We start from the raw sequence: 20,401 nt of genomic DNA, 5'->3' as shown, positions 1-20,401 counted from the left end.
TAATCCTATTATTAAAAAGTTGTTGAAAGAAACTGTTCAAAAAGAGCCTAATTTTAGAGAGAATTTTGAAAAAATGAACTTGAAATTAAAAATCAATAGGTACCTAAAGATTTTAGCGATTTTGAAGGATTCAAAGTGGGTAAATTTTTGATCTGCCTTCGAAAAATTTTGGCAACACTATTTTTTTTTTTTTTTTTTTTTTTTAATGCTTTAATTACTCGGTATCTATTTTATTAGACTGCGATGTTATAATGCAAGAAATAAATTAACTTTTTCTAATTCTCACCAAAACAAACTTAACTTATTTCGGGTGGTCAAAGTGTAGGTACCTTACTAAACTTATAAGCAATGACTATTCATGATCAATTTTTTTCGTTCCTCTTTCTCACAACATATTTTACTTCACAAACTGTGTAAAAATTGGGAAAATGCCTCGAAATTTTCGAAACTGAAATTATTGATCAATGTTTCTCACATTCGTTTTTATACATCTAGTCCATCTGTAAAATTTAAGGTGCTATGGGCTTGGTAACTTGCGATTTTTGTCACATTTTGCTTCTAATTTCTTCAGTTTCTAAGATAGGCAGTATTACCACACCTCCTAATAACATTTTTCACTTCCTCAAGAACATACCTACACCAAATTGGAGACTATTACCTCCAAAGTTGTATTTTTTGTTTAAATGTTATATGTATGTGTTCGATTTTAATTACTGATATCGACTATATGTATTAACGAGCTGAACTTGACAAAAATGAATCACCAGTCGAGACTTTTTTGTCATCCTGTAGAATTAGATTCTTCAACTTTTGCGACCGTTGATTTTCATTTAAGATAGGTAAGCCCATCTGAAGAGATTTATCACATTGACTCTGCTTTTGCTTTTTTTGAAGACTGTACATCGAGTCAATTTTAGTGGTTATAATTACTTCTGAAGTATCTCATTTCTCACGAAAGACGCTATTTAGCATAATTTTGAACGAAGTGCTTCAGAAAAATTTGTCGAACATCATGAAAGCAAAACCTGCTGGAAAAGAAAAAAAGAAATTCGTAGGTAATATTCGTAAATAACACTTCATTTTTATTCTTATACAATGTACTTACAATTTATCGTTATGGAATATGTACGCAATTAATTACAATCAACTATTAGTAGGTACCTAAGTATGTATCTACAGTTATAAGTACCTACAGCTACATCACAACATCGTTTAGGTATCTCTTGACGAATCGATAAAGATACCTAGATCTTTAATTTCATGTTCAACGATCAATTGACTATCAGCAACGCCTCTGCGTTCATCTCAGAGAACTCTATTTCGCAAACGATAGTCAGTTTATTCTCAGTTAGAGAATTTTGGAAGTTTTGATCGTATTGTAGAAAACAATGCCAGCCCCAACTTGTGACCGAGCCGTTATATTCTGTACCAACTATGTCGCGTATAGTTTTAAGTTTTTTATGTTGATCACCGTAAGCTGTAACGAAGTATCTAGCAAATACTTTTTTACTGCTGTTACTCAAACTCAAAAATATTGAAATATCATTTTTTTCATTGGGTACAAGTTTATCAAGTCCGAGCTTCAGGATCCATTCAAATTCCGCGTTCGTAGCCGATGAAAAGGGCGATGATTTCAATGCTTTTGCTTTTCTCACGTGGAAAGTAAAATGATTAATAACCCATGTGAATTTCACTTTGTCGACTCGAATATCAGTGGTACACAAATTATCAGTCATTTCGTGATTCGATCTGCGACTACTTGATGACCAAAGATGAAATTTGTTTCAAGAGCTGCACGTAGGGAATCTGTTGAACAAACAAAGGATCAGAAATGTGCAAAAATGGTAAGCACGAGTACATAAGTATATTTTTAATTATTTGAGTATTTCGTGATCACAATTTGACTGATGACATGAGACTATGTATGTACTTGGATATTTTTTAAAAATTGCTCACCGATGATCAGATTCCGTTCGTTTCGTTAATTGCAAACAGTTTCTTCGTCCGCTGAAAATAAAAACTGAAGCATTGGAATTCACTATGCAATGAAAGTACCAACTAGAAAATCGCACGTGTAGCTATTATTTCTGAACTGATCTACTTACCTCAACAAATATGTAGTAGCGTTATGTTAATCAAATTGAGTTGCAGTTTATAAAAACACATAAACAACTGAACAAGAAACCAAGTTACTTACTAAAAATCTGATACATTTCTCAATCATGAAATTTTTTAATTTTTAGGCACTCGAATACTGATATTTTTCAACTTTTTTATTTACTTGAGCATGCTCTTCCAACCACGTTTCTTTGCACGTTTTGCATAGCAGTGTTACCAAATGTGAAAATTTGAAAATGTCACGTATTAAAAACGTGACCAAAAAAAGTAACCTGTATACTCGTATACATACATACATACATACATACATACATACATAGAAGCACGAAGCACATTGTATTCACCTGCGGATGAATTTTTGTCTTATGAAGTTTTTGCCTATCTTCAATATTGAAGGATCCACAGGCTTGCACTTTTCAATTTTTACATTGTTTTGATAAAAATGAAAATTCTGAAACAAAAACAAAAAAAAACTGGATGAAATCATTGGCTTGAGCCAAAGTGCTAAAACCCTTGAAACTGCCAAACTTAGTCAAACCACTTGGTTGGCTCTTAAATCATCCCATTTTTAAAAATTTTGATTACAGGTACTCTATGAAAGTCACATTTTTTTTACATTTTCAAAAAAAAATTCTTCTCAGTCTTTGCTGTAGCGTAAAGTTTTGATTGGTGAACTTGTCCCATTTGACCCCTATTTTTCTTGTCCGTCGAAAAAGTTGAAAATCCCCTTTCTCTGGATGAAATGAACTCATCACAAAAAAATCTATTTTCAATTCCAAACATCAAAAAAGTTTGAATTTATTCAGTTGTCTTTTTTTGACCACCTTCTGGCACATTTCATAAAAAATTTGATAAATTACACTCGTTAAGAAAAAAATTTAAATTCGTTTGTTTTTTGTGTTGAGTTCATTTCATTGAGTGAAAGGGGTTTTTCAATTTTTTTCATCGAATACGTAAAAATAAGGGTCAAATGGGTCAACTTTACCTATCAAAACTTTTTTTCATGTTTTAAATCAAAAAATCACATTTTTTCGCAAACTTTCAATTTTTTAAAACCGACTTTACAAATAATGCCATCTCAATTTTTTAATTTTTATGTTGTTCATGCATGAAAAGTTGTCCATAATATACTTTTTTCAGAATTTTTGAGATGTGGAACGATAACTGAACGATATGAAAACTACATTTTGAAACTTTCCGAGCTAATTTTTTGTACGAAAAAGTGACAACACTGATTTTCACGATATCACCAAAAAGCCTTTTGAGATCCCTAACTATTGGAAAAAGTTTCATTTTGGTAGGTATCGCAGTTATCGAGTAATCCACTGCTGAAATGTATGATATTCTAGTAAGGCCACTGAAACCTTTGACAACCTCTAGTAGACTTTAAAAAAGGGCTAGAGGGTTGCGATTTGCGCCATTGGCCAATTGGTCATCCTTTCGGAAAGTCTTTCCACAGAAAAAATTTCAAAAAAATCACCGACCTCCCCCCTTTACGACTTCTTGGTTGAATTGACGTGAGATGACCCTATATTCTCAGTTGAATATTTCGCCATTGCCAGCCATTGTAGAGCCTCCAGCGCGATTTTCAATTTCTCTAGAATTTTGAATTTGTTGAAATGGTGAAACATGCCCTCGAGGGGTTAGTTCTGGACGAAATACAGCGATTCGCGCAAATTTCGAAAATTTCCTCGCTATCGGGAAACTTTTGAGTTTTTGGATATTTTTATTAGGTACCTACATATGAAAAAATCTGGTCAAAAACCACTCTTGAGATGTCACTCCCAAAATCGGCTCAATTGTGGATGAACACGTTGAACAAGTCGAGTATAACACACAACTCGATTTCTGGCTACCCATGGTTCCCTTGTTAGTTATTATTATTTTTTCAATATACCTACCTAATTATTGCCTAAAAAATTCACGAAAGAAGCAGATCTCAGATTATTTGTTCATTTTAATATAGTCTAATTTTGTCTTTTAAACGTGGGTTTTCACCAAAAAAAAAAAACAACTTACTTGTAGTTTTTATTGCTTTGCTTGACCCAAAAAGTACTTTTTTTCCGTTGGTAGGTAGTAGGTACTTAAATTGCCTCCAAAAGTAATCCTATTTTTAAAAAGTTGTTCAAAAAAAACTGTTCAAAAAGAGCCTAATTTTAGAGAGAATTTTGAAAAAATGGACTTGAAATTAAAAATACGTAAATATCTAAAATTGTGATTTTAGCGATTTTGAAGGATTTAAAGTGGGTACATTTTTGATCTGCCTTCAAAAAATTTTGGCAACACCGTTTTTTTTTTGTTTTTTTTTAATGCTTTAATTACTCGGTACCTATTTTAGGAGACTTCGATGTTATAATGCAAGAAATATTTGTAAAATAGCTTCATCTAATTCTCACCAAAATAAACTTACCTATTTCGGGTGGTCCAAGTGTAGGTACTAAACTTATAAGCAATGACTATTCATCATACATTTTTTTCGTTCCTCTATCTCACAATTTTACTTCACGAACTGTGTAAAAATTTCAAAATGAAAACTAAAAAGTTCTGTTTGAGAAAACGTATCGAAATTTTCGAAACTGAAATTATTGATCAATGTTTCTCATACTCATTTTTATTATGTACATTGAGTCCATCTCTAAAATTGAAGGTGCTATGGGCTTAGTAACTTGCGATTTCTATCACATTTTGCTTCTAATTTCTTCAGTTTCCAAGATAGGTAATCTTACTACACCTCCTGATAACATTTGTACTTTCTCAAGAACATACACCAAATTGGAGACTATACCTCCAAAGTTTCTATTTTTTTGTTTAAATGTGTACCTATGTGTTGGATTTTAATTAAGCTGATGTCACTCATACTTAACGAACTGAACTTGATAAAAATGAACCACCAATCAAGACTTTTTTGTCATCCTGTCGCATTAAATTCTTTAACTTTTGCCCACGTTGATTTTTATCAAATTTAAAGATAGGTAAGCCCACCTGGAAGAGATTTATAACATTGACTCTGCTTTTCCTTTTTTTAAAGACAGTAAGTATATCGAGTTCATCTTGACAATTTTGGAAGTGATTTTCAGTGATTATAATTATTTCTGAAGAATCTCATTTCTCACGAAAGATGCTAATTTGCATAATTTTGAACGTAGGTTGTGCTTCAGAAAAATTTGCCAAACATCATGAAAGCAAATCCTGCTGAAAAAGAAAAAGAGAAATACGTAGGTAATATTCGCAAATTACACTTCATTTTTATTCTTACTATGCACAATTTATCGTTACGGAATATGGACGCAATTATTTAATTACAATTATTAGTACCTAAGTATGTACACTTATAAGTAAGTAGGTACCTACAGCTACATCACATCATCGTTTAGGTATCTCTTGACGAATCGATAAAGATAGATCTTTAATTTCATGTTCAAAGAATATTCGTTGGCGATCTCACATTTACGATCAATTGACTATTAGCTACGCCCTTACAAACTTCGGTCGCCAATTCGGGATACTTCAATATCATATTCTTCCAGGATTCCGTGTCCAATGCTTTGGTGAAATTAGAACTTATGAATGTAATCACTTCGGTTTTTAAATATTTCATACCACGCAGATCTGCCATTACTAAAACATTACAGGCATTTTCCACGGTCAAAGTTTTGCACAATGCTTCGCCGCAAATTATTTTCAATCCATCCAACGCGTATTTATCAGCAGCTTCCATTAATTCGTACGCCATGTTATCGACATTCTCACATTTTCCTGTATAAATGTATCTCAACATTTCATCCATAACGTCTTCGCCGATATCTTCGATAATTACACGATTTTCTTCGTTTTCTTTCGTTTTATGTCTAAACATGGCTGCGAAAACCGGGCTTCGAGCAGCCAAAATGGATTTATGGGCTGGGTAGTCTTTATTCTTGACAGAAAGCTTAACGTCTACGAACTCTTCGTTTTTTATCAACGATTCTAAATCTTCAGAAAGAGTATTGCACTTAGGAAGTTGCAGTTTACAACGCTGAAAAGTTTCGCTCTCGTCATTCATCTCAGAGAACTCTATTTCGCAAACGATAGTCAGTTTATCCTGAGTTAGAGAATTTTTGAAACTTTTATCGTATTGTAAAAAACAGTCCCAGCCCCAATGTGTGATCGAGCCGTTATATTCTGTACCATCTGTGTCGCGTACAGTTTTAAGTTTTTTATGTTGATCACCGTAAGCTGTAACGGAGTATTTAGCAAATACTTTTTTGCTGCTGCTTCTCGAATGCAAAGATACTGAAATATCTTTTTTTTCATTGGGTACAAGTTTATGAAGTCCGAGCGTCAGGATCCATTCAAATTCCTTGTTCGTAGCCGATGAAAAGGGCGATGATTTCAATACTTTTGCTTTTCTCACATGGAAAGTAAAATGATTAATAACCCATGTGAATTTCACTTCTTCGACTCGAATATCAGTGGTACACAAATTATCAGTCATTTCGTGATTCGATCTGCGACTACTTGATGAGCAAAGATGAAATTTATTTCAAGAGCTGCACGTAGGAAATCTGTTGAAAAAACAAATTATTATAGAAATGTGCAAAAATTGTAGGCAAGGTTTTTTTAATTACGTATTTGCGTATTTGCGTATTTCGTGATCATAATTTGACCGATAACATGAGGCGCATTTATATGTATAGGTACTTAGTTAGATATTTTTATAAAATTGCTCACCGATGATTAGATTCCGTTTCATGAAGTGCAAACAGTTTCTTCGTCTGCTCAAAATAAAAACTGAAGTATTGGAATTCACTATGCAATGATCTTAGAAAATCGCACGTGTAGCTATCATTTCTGAACTGATCTACTTACTTACTTACTTTAACAGATTTTAGAAGCGATATGTTAATCATTAATCAAATTGAGTTGCAGTTTATAAAAACACATAAACAACTGAACAAGAAACCAAGTTACTTACTAAAAATTCGATACATTTCTCGATCGTAAAATTTTTTAATTTTTAGGCGCGCTCAATGCTCAAATATTGATATTTTTTAAACTTTTTTTTTTTACTTTGAGCATGCTCTTCCAACCTAAAGCATTCCAACCACGTGTCGCGTAGCAGTGTTACCAAATGTGAAAATTTTAAAATGTCACGTATCAAAAAAGTGGCCAAATTTAAAAAGTAACCTACTCGTATGTAGAAGTACATCGCATTGAGACCACCTCGTGTGTTAGAATGGACAAGTATTAGAATGGTCAAGTTTTAGAAAAAGAGGGGGAAAAGGGAAAAATATTTTTGTTGCCAACCCACTTTGTTTGGAGAAAAATTGTTTTAAATAGGTAAGGAAAAGAAAAGTCGAAAAGTAAAGCTCAAGTACATATTATAGAAAGGACAAGTATCAGAATGTAGGTACAAGTATTAGAAAATATAAGTATCAGAATAGACTCAGGACCAGGTAGTATATTGCCTTTGGCGTCTTCCTTTCTTCCAAAAATAGGAGGAAGTTTTGACTTTTGTAGGCGTTGTCAAAAAGTGTTGTTTCTTGCCAAAAGTTTCTTAAAATTGTCTTTTGTTTGTAAAAATTATAATTATTGTCTCATTTTCTTTTCCAATAGTTGCCCAAAAGTCTTGCTTTATTACCAAAATTGTCAAAATAAGCGATGAATTTTTGCTAAAGTTAACTACGTCTCGTTTCTTGCCAAAAAGTTACACTTTTTTTGGCAAGAATTACTGAAAATTGTCGCTTTTCTGCATACAATTCTAGAAAGTCTCTCTTTTTTTACGAAAATAGCCGAACAAAAGTGTTTGTTTTGCTAAAATTGTCAAAACCTCGCCATTTTTGAGTATTTTGACCAAAATTGTCAAAAATTGTCGAATCAAAAAGAACATAAATTACCTATTGTTGGGTGTACTTGAAACACTATTATGTATTTCTCACCTAGACGTATTTCATGAAAAAAGGTATAAAATTACACTCTTGGCATAAAAATTGAAATTCGTTTATTTTCTCAATTCACTTAGAATTTTGATTTTTTTGTAATAAGTTAATTTCATCGAGTGAAAGGGGGTTTTCAATTTTTTCAACGGATATGTAAAAATAGTGGTCAAATGTATCAACTTGACCAATCAAAACTTGTTTTCGTAAATCAAAAAATCGCATTTTTTTGCAAACTTTCAATTTTTTTAAATCGACTTTACGAAATAACGCTATCCTAATTTTTTAATATGTTGTTCAGCATGAAAAGTTGTCCATAATATATTTTTTTCAGAATTTTTGAGAGTCGGAACAATACCTATGTAAACTACGTTTTGAAACTTTTCGAGCTAATTTTTCGTACGAAAAAAAATAGCTACACTGATTTTTATGATATCACCAAAAAGTCTTTCAAAACCCTTAAGTATAGGAAAAAGTTCCATTTTGGTGGGTATCGCGGTTATCGAGTAATCCACTGCTGAAATGGATGAGATTTCAAGTTCACTGAAAACTTTGACATCCCCTAGCAGCCTTTAAAAAAGGGCTAGAGAGCTGCGATTTGCGCCATTGGTCATTCCTTCAGAAGGTCTTTCCACAGGAAAAATTTCAAAAAAATCGCCGACCAACCTTACCACTTCTTGGTCAAATTGACGTGGAATGGCCCTGAGGCAACAACCCAGAGGGAGGAGCCAATGAGGACGTCACAGGCATCGAATCGAAAAAACAAGCTGATTTTCGTTTTCAATGCTCCTGGAAAGAGTGGAAACCTAATAAACCACACGTCACACGATTTTTCAAATTTCCTTAAATTTTGGAGGGCCAACTGGATGGCGTTTGAGGGGTGAAATAAAAAAAAATGGTTGTCATTGGTATCCAGTACTCTCAGAAACGAATGAAACGATGTATCACACGCTGATTTACATTCTTTTGTAGTTTGACTGAAATTTTGAAGCTTTGTAAATCTTCCATCCTCCTCCCTCCCATCATGGTTCTACGAATCCCATCACTAAAAGTTCGTTATTGTTGAATAAGTGTCGTGAAAATGCAGGTCTTATGCAGTTATGCTTCTTGAATTTTTTTGTAATTTTTAGCGTTTGAAATCTGAGCTTTCAAAAAAGCTCAACTTTGAGCTTTTGAAACTTTCAGGGAATATTTTTGAAACTATTGCGAATTACCTTGAAAACGTCGCAAGCAACTCTGTTCTCCGAGTTGTAGCCGGGCTGAGCAATTAAACTCCAAATTTACTGGGGGGGTGTGGTTGAGGGTAGCATGAAATTGGACGTCATATTTGTGTTGGTGGGGTTCTATTTATATGGAAACGACACCTTGTTTACCAAAAACAATAATTTACACCAGAATCCATTTTTACCCCCTCTGTAGATAAGTTTTTTCAATTTTTGACCACGACCCACCAAAAAATTTTTTTTGAAAAGAATATATGCTTTTTAGGGGTCAAAAACACATTTAAAAATGCCATTCGCATTTTTGTGCAGAATCATGATCATCGCTAAAACAGGCAAACAAAGCTAAAAAACGCCATTCTGAGGGGAAAATATGGCGGGAGGGGGGTGAAAATTTTTGTGGGGATACCTCTTATGGATGTTCACAACATACCAAAAAATTAAAAGAATCGGTTCACATGGGGCTGAGAAAAAAATTTCTATTGTAATTTCAGAAAAAGGGGGGTTTCTCAAAAACGGGGGGGGGGGTCTGGGGGTCTGAAACTTTCGTGACGGAAGGTGCTCAAGGGTACCCACCTTCCAAGAAATTATCAACCCTGAAGCTCTCGGGGGCAAATTCGCCATACTTATCCACCTATAGCCTCTGGAAGAATGTCTGAAATTTTATCCAGATTCCAGTTTCGTCGGCAAAATATCACCGATCTATTCCCAAAATTCTCATTTTCTTAAAAAGTTTTTGTCCTCTCGCTTTGCTCGGACTAAATTGTTGTAACTTTTCATATCAAAACTACTGCTGTTTTGCTTCTTAAAATTACAAATTTTGAAAAGCTTTTGCCCTCGTTTCGCTCGGGCCAATGTGGTTCTCTTTTTCAAGCTTAAAATTTCAACAAAAAAAACTACATATTGATAAAATTTTTAAAAAATTGAGATCAGAAAACTGATTTTTTTTATTAAACTTTATGTTCTATGTACTTTTAAATTTCAAGTCCCATATTTTCCAAAACTTCTGCCCTAGTTTCACTCGAGCCAATTTGAAAGCTTCTCATTTATAATTTCACGAAACCATTGATAAAATTTGTAAAAAGTTGAGATTAGAAAAAAACGAATTCTTACATTGAAATTGACGTTGTTCTACTTTGCGAAACTTTTCGAAGTTTTTGCCCTCGCAGTACAATTTTAAGAAATCTATGACTTTTGAAAAATGTTGAGATAAAAAAAAAAAACCGAAATCTTTCGTTAAAATTGATGTTATTCTACTTTTCAAATCATAAATTTTTCAAAACGTTTGCCCTCGCTTCGCTGGGGCCATTCAAAATGCTAATTTCAAGAATATGAAAATTAACAGAAAAATTCCAGAAATACTTAAGTATAATACTCAAAGCACATGAAAAATGCAAATTTTTTTCATTTTTTTCTGAACAGATTAACTACTTTATCAACATTTTTTGATACCACAGTGTTCAGCACGTTAAAATTTTGATTACTGTGGGCAACGGTCCAATTTTCTGACTGTATAAAATGTCGTGATACAATCCCTTCACCACTTGTAACTTGAATACCCTCTTTTTTTACTCAACTTGGGAATTTTCAGTCTAATAAGTTGGAAATTTTCAGTCAAATAAGTTGGAAAATTTCATATTATTTTAATCCATCTTGACCACCTGAAGCAATTTTCAAAGGTTCTAAAACGAATTTCATTATTTCTTCTGTATCTTCTTCATTTCTCACGAAACAAGCCATTCGATGGATAAATTGTTTCTTACGATTTCATTCGGCCAACAAAAATTTTTGGATTATTTTAAAATCATTTTTTTTCTTCTTTTTTTTCAAAAAATTATATGTAGGTACTTACCTTCTGAAATTATTGATCAATGTTTCTCACACTCATTCTCATAAATAGAGTTAGGTGTTTTTAAGCTTGGTAACTTACGATTTCTATCACATTTCGTTTCTGATTTCTTCATTTTTCGAAGTAGGTAGGTTAACATTACTCCACCTCTTCATACCTAACATTTTTCACTTTCTCGAAACATACACCAGACTTTATAGTACAGCCATTTTAGTAAAATTTTTAGTCGAACTTCGGAAAAATTGGAGGAAAGCTGAATTTCACATTATTTGTTCAGATTGGTCTCTAAAACAACTCATCAAAAGTTGCACCATACAACTTCACCACTACCCCCGCAAGAGGTCATTAACCTTTGTCGATACAGGTTTTTCGGCTATATCGCCGAAATGAAGGGTCCGAGAGGGAAAATGTTCGAACAAAAATTGTTCTACGCAAAATTTCCTATCAGCATGACCAGTTCAGCTTTTCTCAAAATGGCGATCACCCTTACTAAGGAGGGGGTAATGTTGTCAATTTTATGAAAATTGTTTTAAAATAATATGAAAATCGACAATTCAAAACGTGAATTCCATTCACAGTAGACTCGAAAATATTTCGACCAAAGTTGCACACCGCAACTTGTCTGCAACCCCCACAAGAGGTCATTAACCTTTGTCAATCTACGTTTTCCGGCTATATCGCCGAAATGAAGGGTCGAAGGGAAAAAAGTGATTGAACTAAAATTATTCTAATCCAAATTTCCGATAAGCATGACCAATTCAGTTGTTCGCGAAATTGCCATTTTAGTCTTTTATGGTGAGGGGGGGAGGTGGTGGCTTATTTTTAATTCAAAGTAATATGTATTCTATATCAAACCATGTGCGCGAAAAAAAGTTACCTCAAGCACTTAAGCAACGGACTCCATGTCTTCTGTTCCGCCACCGTCATCCGCACTCTCGTTCTCAGAATTCATTTTAGAAACTTTGATGTACAAAATGGCGGCTATTTTAAATGATAAGTCCGCCAAAATCGCAGATTTTGCTTTCCAACGTAAAACTCGAACGAAATTTTTAGAAAAAGACAAAGCTAGATCGAAAGAGCATGCAAAAATTCATCAGCAGTCGACATTTCAAGTGCAAAAGTGTATTTTTCTATTTTTGGTAAATTTTTGAAAATCAAAGGCCAAACATGAGAAAAAAATCAAAATTTTACCAAATTGATTTAGAAGGATGAAATTTGTGAATATACGTATCCTATTTCTGACCTGTCAAATCGATTAGAAACAATTTCAAACCATTTTAAGCAGTTCTGGAGCCTCCAGCAGATTTTTGAAACTTGAAATTCCCACAAAGTTTCATCAAAAGCAGTTGTAAAGCGGAAATTCATTTTGTAAACTAATGTTAATACGCTATGAAGTCGACTGTTAGTAAATTTCAAGTCGTTTTGGAGACTCCAGAGATTTTTTGGAAACTACTGGAGCCTCCAGCAGATATTTCAATTCTCGAAATTTCCATAAAAATTTACCAAACAGAGTTGGAAATCCAAAGTTCACCCTGTACTCCAATTTCAATGCGCTATCAAGTCGACTGCAGGTTTGTTCAACTCATTTTGGAACCTCCAGCAACTTTTTGAAAATTTCTAGAGCCTCCAACAGATTTTAGAATTTTAATATTTCATAAAAAACAGTTGCAAAGCTAAAATTTACTCCGTAATCTAATTTCAATATGCTATGAAGTCGACTACTCGTAGATTTCAAGTCGTTTTGGAGCCTCCAGCGACTTTTTGGAAATTACCGGAGCCTCCAGCAGATTTTTCAATGCTCAAAATTTCCATAAAATTTTACCGAACAGATAAACCCCATTTTTGACATTACTCTGATGTAGATCGCAGGCAGTTTCAATCCGTTTTGGAGCCTCTAGCAGATTATTAAAAACTTCTGTTTGTCAAAAAATGCCACAAAAATCTATCCGAATCAACTTTCGGCTTTTCAACTCCATTTGATGAAATTTTGTAGAAATTGCAAGTTTCAAAAATTTACTGGAGGCTCCAGTAATTTCCAAAAACTCGCTGAAGGCTACAAAACGTCTTGAAATCTACTTACAGTCGACTTCATAGCGTATTAAAATTAGTTTACAGGATGAATTTCCGCTTTTCAACTTTATTTGATGAAATTTTGTGAAAATTGCAAGTTTCAAAAATGTGCTGGAGGATCCAGAACTGCTCAAAACGGGTTGAAATCGTTTCCAATCGATTTGGCAGGTCGAAAATAGAGTATAACAAAATTTCAGCTTCATAGCTCAATTTGGTAAAATTTTGATTTTTCTTTCTCATTTTTGGCCTAAATTTGATTTTAAAAAATTTACCAAAAATTGAAATAGTATATTCCCTCCGACCCTTCATTTCGGCGATATAGCCGGAAAACGTAGATTGACAAAGGTTAATGACCTCTTGCTGGGGTTGCAGACAAGTTGCGGTGTGCAACTTTGGTCAAAATATTTTCGAGTCTACTGTGAATCGAATTCACGTTTTGAATTGTCGATTTCCATATTTTAAAACAATTTTCATAAAATTGACAACCTTACTCCCCTCCTCAGTAAGGGTGAAATCGCCATTTTGAGAAAAGCTGAACTGGTCATTCTGATAGGAAATTTTGCGTAGAACAATTTTTGTTCGAACATTTTCCCTCTCGGACCCTTCATTTCGGCGATATAGCCGAAAAACCTGTATCGGCAAAGGTTAATGACCTCTTGCGGGGGTAGCGGTCAAGTTGTAGGTTTGATGGGTTGTTTTAGAGACCAATCTGAACAAATAATGTGAAATTCAGCTTTCCCCCAATTTTTCCGAGGTTCGATTAAAAATTTTGCTAATCCAAGTTATCAAAATTTCAACTTTCAAAAATGCTGAAAAATTTGTAAAGAAATTCACGTATGTATTATATGTATTAAAAATATCAAAAATTTTTCACGTGTTGGGGAAAAAATTGATTGCAATTTTTGTTCAAATATCTAAGTGTTCGATTTTAATTACATGTTTCAATTCAACGAGCTGAACTTGACCAAAATGAACCACCAGTAAAGACAGGGGTGGCAACTTGAATTTTTTCCGTGTGTAGCACAAAAATTTCGGCACAAAATTACTGTGATATAATCCCCCCCTAATTTGAAGGGAAAAACGAAATTTGTTTGGTTATTATGTAGTCGGGGAGCCCGCTTAAAAATCTATTGCACCACTCCCCCCGCCCGTTGATCCTCCGGGACAACTTTTTTCTTGAAGTGGGAGTCCTAAGGAACATTCCTAGCCCTTGTACTAAAAAAAAAAGTGGTCCTGCTTACTAAATGGCGGCCATCATGATTGACAGGTCAGCTGAAATCGCAAATTTTGCGTTCCAACATAGGACTTGCACAAAATTTTTCAAACCCTACAAAGGTAGATCGAAAGATCAGGCACAAATTTATCACCTGTAAAAATTTCAAGTTTTAAAGTGCCTTTTTCCATTTTTGGTGAATTTTCAAAAATCAAGTGTTAGCTAAAATGTGAGAAAAAAATCAAAATTTTACCAAATTGACCAAGAAAGCTGAAATTTGGGATACATCCTATTTTCGACATGCCAAATCGATTGAAAACGGTTTCAAATCGATTTGAGCAGTTCTGGAGCCTCCAGCAGATTTTTGAAACTCGAAATTCCCACAAAATTTCATCAAATGGAGTTGGATAGCCGAAATTTACTCTGCAAACTAATTTTAATACGCTACGAAGTCAACTGCAGGTGGATTTCAAGTTGTTTTGGAGCCTCCAACGATTTTTTGAAAATTACTGGAACCTCCAGTAGTTTTTTGAAACTCAAAATTTCTCCAAAATTTCATCAAACTGAGATGGAAAGTCAAAATTCATTCTGCAAACTAATTTCAATACGCTACAAAGTCGGCTACTGGTGGATTTTAAGTCGTTTTAGAGCCTCCAGCGACTTTTTGAAAGGTCGTATGGCGTTTTTTGAAAAATTGAAATTTAAAAAAAGTACATAGCTGGAACCTTTAAAACCATTTTGAAACCACGACGAGTAGTCGACTTCATATCGTATTGAAATTAGTTTGCGAAGTAAATTTCACCTTTCCAACGCCATTTGGTAGAATGTTGCGGGAATTTCAAGTTTCAAAAACTACTGGAGGCTCCAGTAATTTTCAAAAAGCCGCTGGAGACTCCAAAATGACTTGAACTCACCTGAAATCGTCTTCAGAGGGTGTTAAAATTGGAGTGTAGAGTAAATTTCATCTTTACATCTCCATTTGATGAAATTTTGTTGAAAGCTAAAGTTTCAAAAATCTGCTGGCGGCTCCAGGAATTTTCAAAAAGTCGCTAGAGGCTCCAAAACGAATTGAAATTCACTTGTAGTACTTCGTAGCGCATTGAAATTAGTTGGCAGGATAAATTTCAGCTTTCCAACTCCATTTTGATGAAATTTTGTGGGAATTTCGAGTTTTAAAAATCTGATGGAGGCTCCAGAACTGCTCAAAACAGTCTGAAACAGTTTCCAATCCATGTGGCAGGTCGAAAATAGGGTATATCCCAAATTTCAGCATTCTTGGTCAATTTGGTAAAATTTTGATTTTTTTCCCCTCATTTTTGGCCTAAATTTGATTTTCAAAAATTACCAAAAATGGAAAAAGGCACTTTAGCACTTGAAATTTTTACAGGTGATAAATTTGTGCCTGATCTTTCGATCTACCTTTGTAGAGTTTGAAAAATTTTGTGCTAGTCCTATGTTGGAACGCAAAATCTGCGATTTCAGCTGACCTGTCAATCATGATGGCCGCCATTTTGTAAGTAGGGCCACTTTTTTTTTAGTAGAAGGGCTAGAAATGTTCCTTAGGACTCCCACATTAAGAAAAAAGGTGTCCCGGAGGATCGACGGAGGGGGGGGGGTGCAATAGATCCTTAAGCGGGCTCTCCGACAATAGGTAATATGAGTAGGTAAGTCTTATATTCTAATTTAAAAAGATGAACTTCTTGTTCCATTTTTGGAAATTCATTCATTGTGGATCCTGTTTAGGGATGTCGAACCGTTGAACTAATACGTAATACTTGACGAATCGTTTAGGTATTCTTGAAAAGGAAAACTAATTGAGATTTATTACGTTGGCTCTGCTTTTCCTTTTTTTAAAAACAGTACATCGAGTTCATCTTGACAATTTTGGAAGTGATTTTCAGTGATTATAACTTCTGAAGTATCACATTTGACATTTCTCACGAAATAATGTTTTAGAAAAATTTGTCAAATTTCATAAAAGCAAAACATATTATAAGGTTATGCTAGAAAGGGGAAAACAGAAACACGTAGGTAATATTCGTAAATAACACTTTAGATTTTCTATTCTTACAATGTAGGTACCTATACAATTTATCTTATCGCTACATGGAGGCAATTAATTAAAATTATTAGTATTTACACTGATTAAGTACAGCTACATAGGATGTAGGTAGAGGTACCTATTTATGTACCTAATATGTTCACAAAGCATCGTATTCGTTTCGGTTCATCTCTTTTGACGAGGTGATAAGGATTGAAAAATTTCATGTTGAAAACGGCGATGTGATCTCATTAACGTTCAATTGATTAGCAATAGCTACACTTTTACAAACTTCGTTTACCAATTCAGGATACGTCAACAACATATTCTTCCAGGTTTCCGTGTGCAATACTTCGCTGAAATTGCAGCTAATATATGCAATTGCTTTATCTTTTAGATTTTTCACACCTCGCAGATCTGCCAGTACCAAAAAATTGGACGAATTTTCTACCGTCAAAGTTTCGCACAACGCTTCGCTGCAAATTATTTTCAATCCATCCAACGCGTATTTATCGGCAGCTTCCATTAATTCGTACGCTATCTTATCGATATTCTCACATTTTCCTGTATAAATGTATCTTAACATTTTATCCATAACTTCTTCGCCGATATCTTCAATAATTACGCGATTTTCTGCGTTTTCTTTCGTTTTATGTCTAAACATGGCTGCGAAAACCGGACTTCGAGCAGCCAAAATGGATTTATGGGCTGGGTAATCTTTATTGTTGACAGAAAGGTGAACGTCAACGAGCTCTTGGTTTTCTATCAACGATTCTAAATCTTCGGATAGGAGTCTTGATTTTAGGAATCTTGGCTTTACGATGCTCAAAAGTATCGCTCACTTTTTCCATCTCTGAAAACTCTATTTCGCAAACGATCGTCAGTTTATCCTGAGTTAGAAAATTTTTGAGATTCTGGTCGTACCTGAAGAAATTTGGCCAACCCCATTTTGGACGCTTGGTATTATATTCTTGAACTTCGTGGTGTCTACTTTTTATTCTTCTTCCTTTATCCCCATACACTGATAAATATGATCTCGCGAAAGCTTTTTTACTTCTGCGATTTAATCCCACAAAAAGGGATATAGCATCTTTTTCATCGGCTACAAGTTCATTAAATCCGAGCTCCATAAACCATTCTAAATGCTCGTTTGTATCCGATGAAAAATTAGGCGATCTTAATTTTTTGGCTTTCTTCACGTGAAAAGAAAAATGATTAATGATCCATGTGAATTTTGCAACATCGATTCGTACATCAGTTGTACACACGTTTTCGGACATTTCGTTATTCGATCTGCGACTACTTGGATGACCGAAGAGGAAGTTTGTCAAATGATCGCGATTCGATCTGCGACTGCTCGAGGACCAAAGAGGAAGTTTTTTTCAGGAGCTGAACGTAGGTATTGGAGGAAGTCCGTCGAAAAAACAAATGATCACGATTCGATCTGCGACTACTTGATGACCACGAAGAGGAAGTTTCTTTCTGGATCTTAGCGTGTAAGAAGTCTGTTGAATAAACAAATGATTAGAAATATGTAAAAATTGTACCTATTTTCATTATTTGCGTGTCGTGATCAACACTTGACTGATGACATGACTATGTACTTACCTTTTCATAAAAGTGCTCAACGATGACAAAATTCCGTTTCAAATATTGCGAACAGTTTTTTCTCAATATACTAGAATAAAAACTGGAGCTTGGGATTCACTCAGCAATACAAAGAGTAGGTAGGTAGGTCTTGGAAAAATCCTTCATCCAGCCTTGACTTCTGAATTGACGTAGGTGTGTAACTAGGTACTTAGGTACCTTAACATTTGATCAAATCGAGTTTAAATTGGAGTATATACCTACAATATTTAAAAAATACACAAACACGAACAAGAAACCAAGTTACAAAAAATTAAATACACTTTTCAAACACGAAATTTTCAAGGCCCCTGGCCCCCGCTCGATGCTCGAATATAAATATTGTTTCAACTTTTTTTGACTTTGAGTATACAGCATAACACCTGCTGCTCTGTTACTTCCAACTTCCAAGATGATTCCAACGTTCCAACTAGCATAAACCGGACAGTGTTACCAAATAAATATTTTCAAACTCTCTTTTACAAATATGTACGAGTAGAATAAACTGCATTCATTAAAATGGAATGACTAAAGCAAGCAATTAAGATTCTGGAAACATTTATTCGTTATGTTTGGAAAATCCATTATTCACTAAGTGGAAATATGTGCTATGATTCTTCAGTGGTATGTATAGTTTAGGCTTCCAGGCTATAGAGCATTCATGAGAGAAATGATACCCAAGAATTGAACGTTTAAAACTGGACCAAAACGACTGCCAGTCGGTTATTCTAAAAAAAAAAAAATTGGATTGAAACCGTTGGCTGGAAGCCCTGAAAATTGCCAAATTTATTCGGAAATCTTGGTTTTGACTCTGAAATCTTTCTGTGCCAATTTTTTGCTACTTTCCTCGTTTTTTTTTTTTTATTTTTTTAAATCGGCTATACCTACCTATTAGTTAGGTACCTATAATTTATTTAAAAAAATTGGCCTCACCAGTCGGGAGGCCCGCATAAGGATCTGTTCACCCTCCGGATCCTCCGTTACAACTTTTTTCTTAAAGGGAGAGTCCTATGGAACATTTCTAGCCCTTGTACTCAAAAAAAGTGGACCTACTTACAAAATGGCGGCCATTTTGATTGACAGGTCAGCTGAAATCGCAGATTTTGCGTTCCAACATAGGACTTGCACAAAATTTTTAAAACCGTACAAAGGTAGATCGAAAGAGCAGGCAAAAATTCATCACCAGTCGAAATTTCAAGTGCTGAAGTGTTTTTTTCGATTTTTGGTGAATTTTCGAAAATCAAATTTTGCCCAAAAATGTGTGAAAAATCAAAATTTTACCAAATTGACCTAGAAAGCTGAAATTTGGGTTATACCCTATTTTCGACCTGCCAGGTTGATTGGAAACTGTTTCAAACCGTTGTGAGCAGTTCTGAAGCCTCCAAAAGATTTTTGAAACGGGAAATTCCCACAAAATTTCATCAAATTGGGCTGGAAAGCAGAAATTTATTCTGAAAATTAATTTCAATACGCTACGAAGTCGACTGCAGATGAATTTCAAGTTGTTTTGGAGCCTCCAGCAACTTTTTGAAAATTACTGGAGCCTCCAGCAACTTTTTGAAAATGACTGGAGCCTCCAGCAACTTTTTGAAAATGACTGGAGCCTCCAGCAACTTTTTGAAAATTACTGGAGCCTCCAGCAACTTTTTAAAAATTGCTGGAGCCTCCAGTAGATTTTTGAAGGGGAATAAATTTCATCAAATGGAGATAGATAGCCGAAATTTACTCTGCACACCAATTTCAACATTCTCTGAAGACGACTTCAGGTGGGTTTAAGTTGTTTTTGGAGCCTCCAGTGACTTTTTGAAATTTATGGAAGTCTCCACCAGATTTTATGAAGCTTGAAATTTTCACAACATTTCATCAAATAGAGCTAGCGAGCCGAAATTTACTCCGCAAACTAATTCCAATACAATATTATGAAGTCGACTGCATGGCGGTTTCAAATGGTTACTAAAGCTTCCAGCTACTTTTTGGAAATTTCAATTTTCCTAAAAAAAACTCCATGAAATCTTTCACAAAGTCGCTTAAGGCTCCAAAATGACTTGAACCCACCTGAAGTCGTCTTCAGAAGGTGTTAAAATTGAAGTGTAGAGTAAATTTTGGCTTTTTATCTCCATTTTGATGAACTTTCCCCTTCAATAAAAATCTACTAGAGGCTCCAGTAATTTTCAAAAAGTCGTTGGAGGCTCCAAAACGACTTAAAATCCACCTGCAGTTGATTTCGTAGCGTATTGGAATTAGTTTTCAGAATAAATTTCGGCTTTCCCATTCCAACCCCATTTGATGAAATTTTGTGGAAATTTGGAGTTTTCAAAAATCTTCCGGAGGCTTCAGAATTGCTCAAAA

Source organism: Planococcus citri, chromosome 3, assembly GCF_950023065.1.
Source record: "Planococcus citri chromosome 3, ihPlaCitr1.1, whole genome shotgun sequence".
In the NCBI taxonomy this organism is placed as follows: domain Eukaryota; kingdom Metazoa; phylum Arthropoda; class Insecta; order Hemiptera; family Pseudococcidae; genus Planococcus; species Planococcus citri.
The sequence above is the reverse complement of the archived record's forward strand: the minus strand, read 5'-3'. Positions refer to the sequence as shown.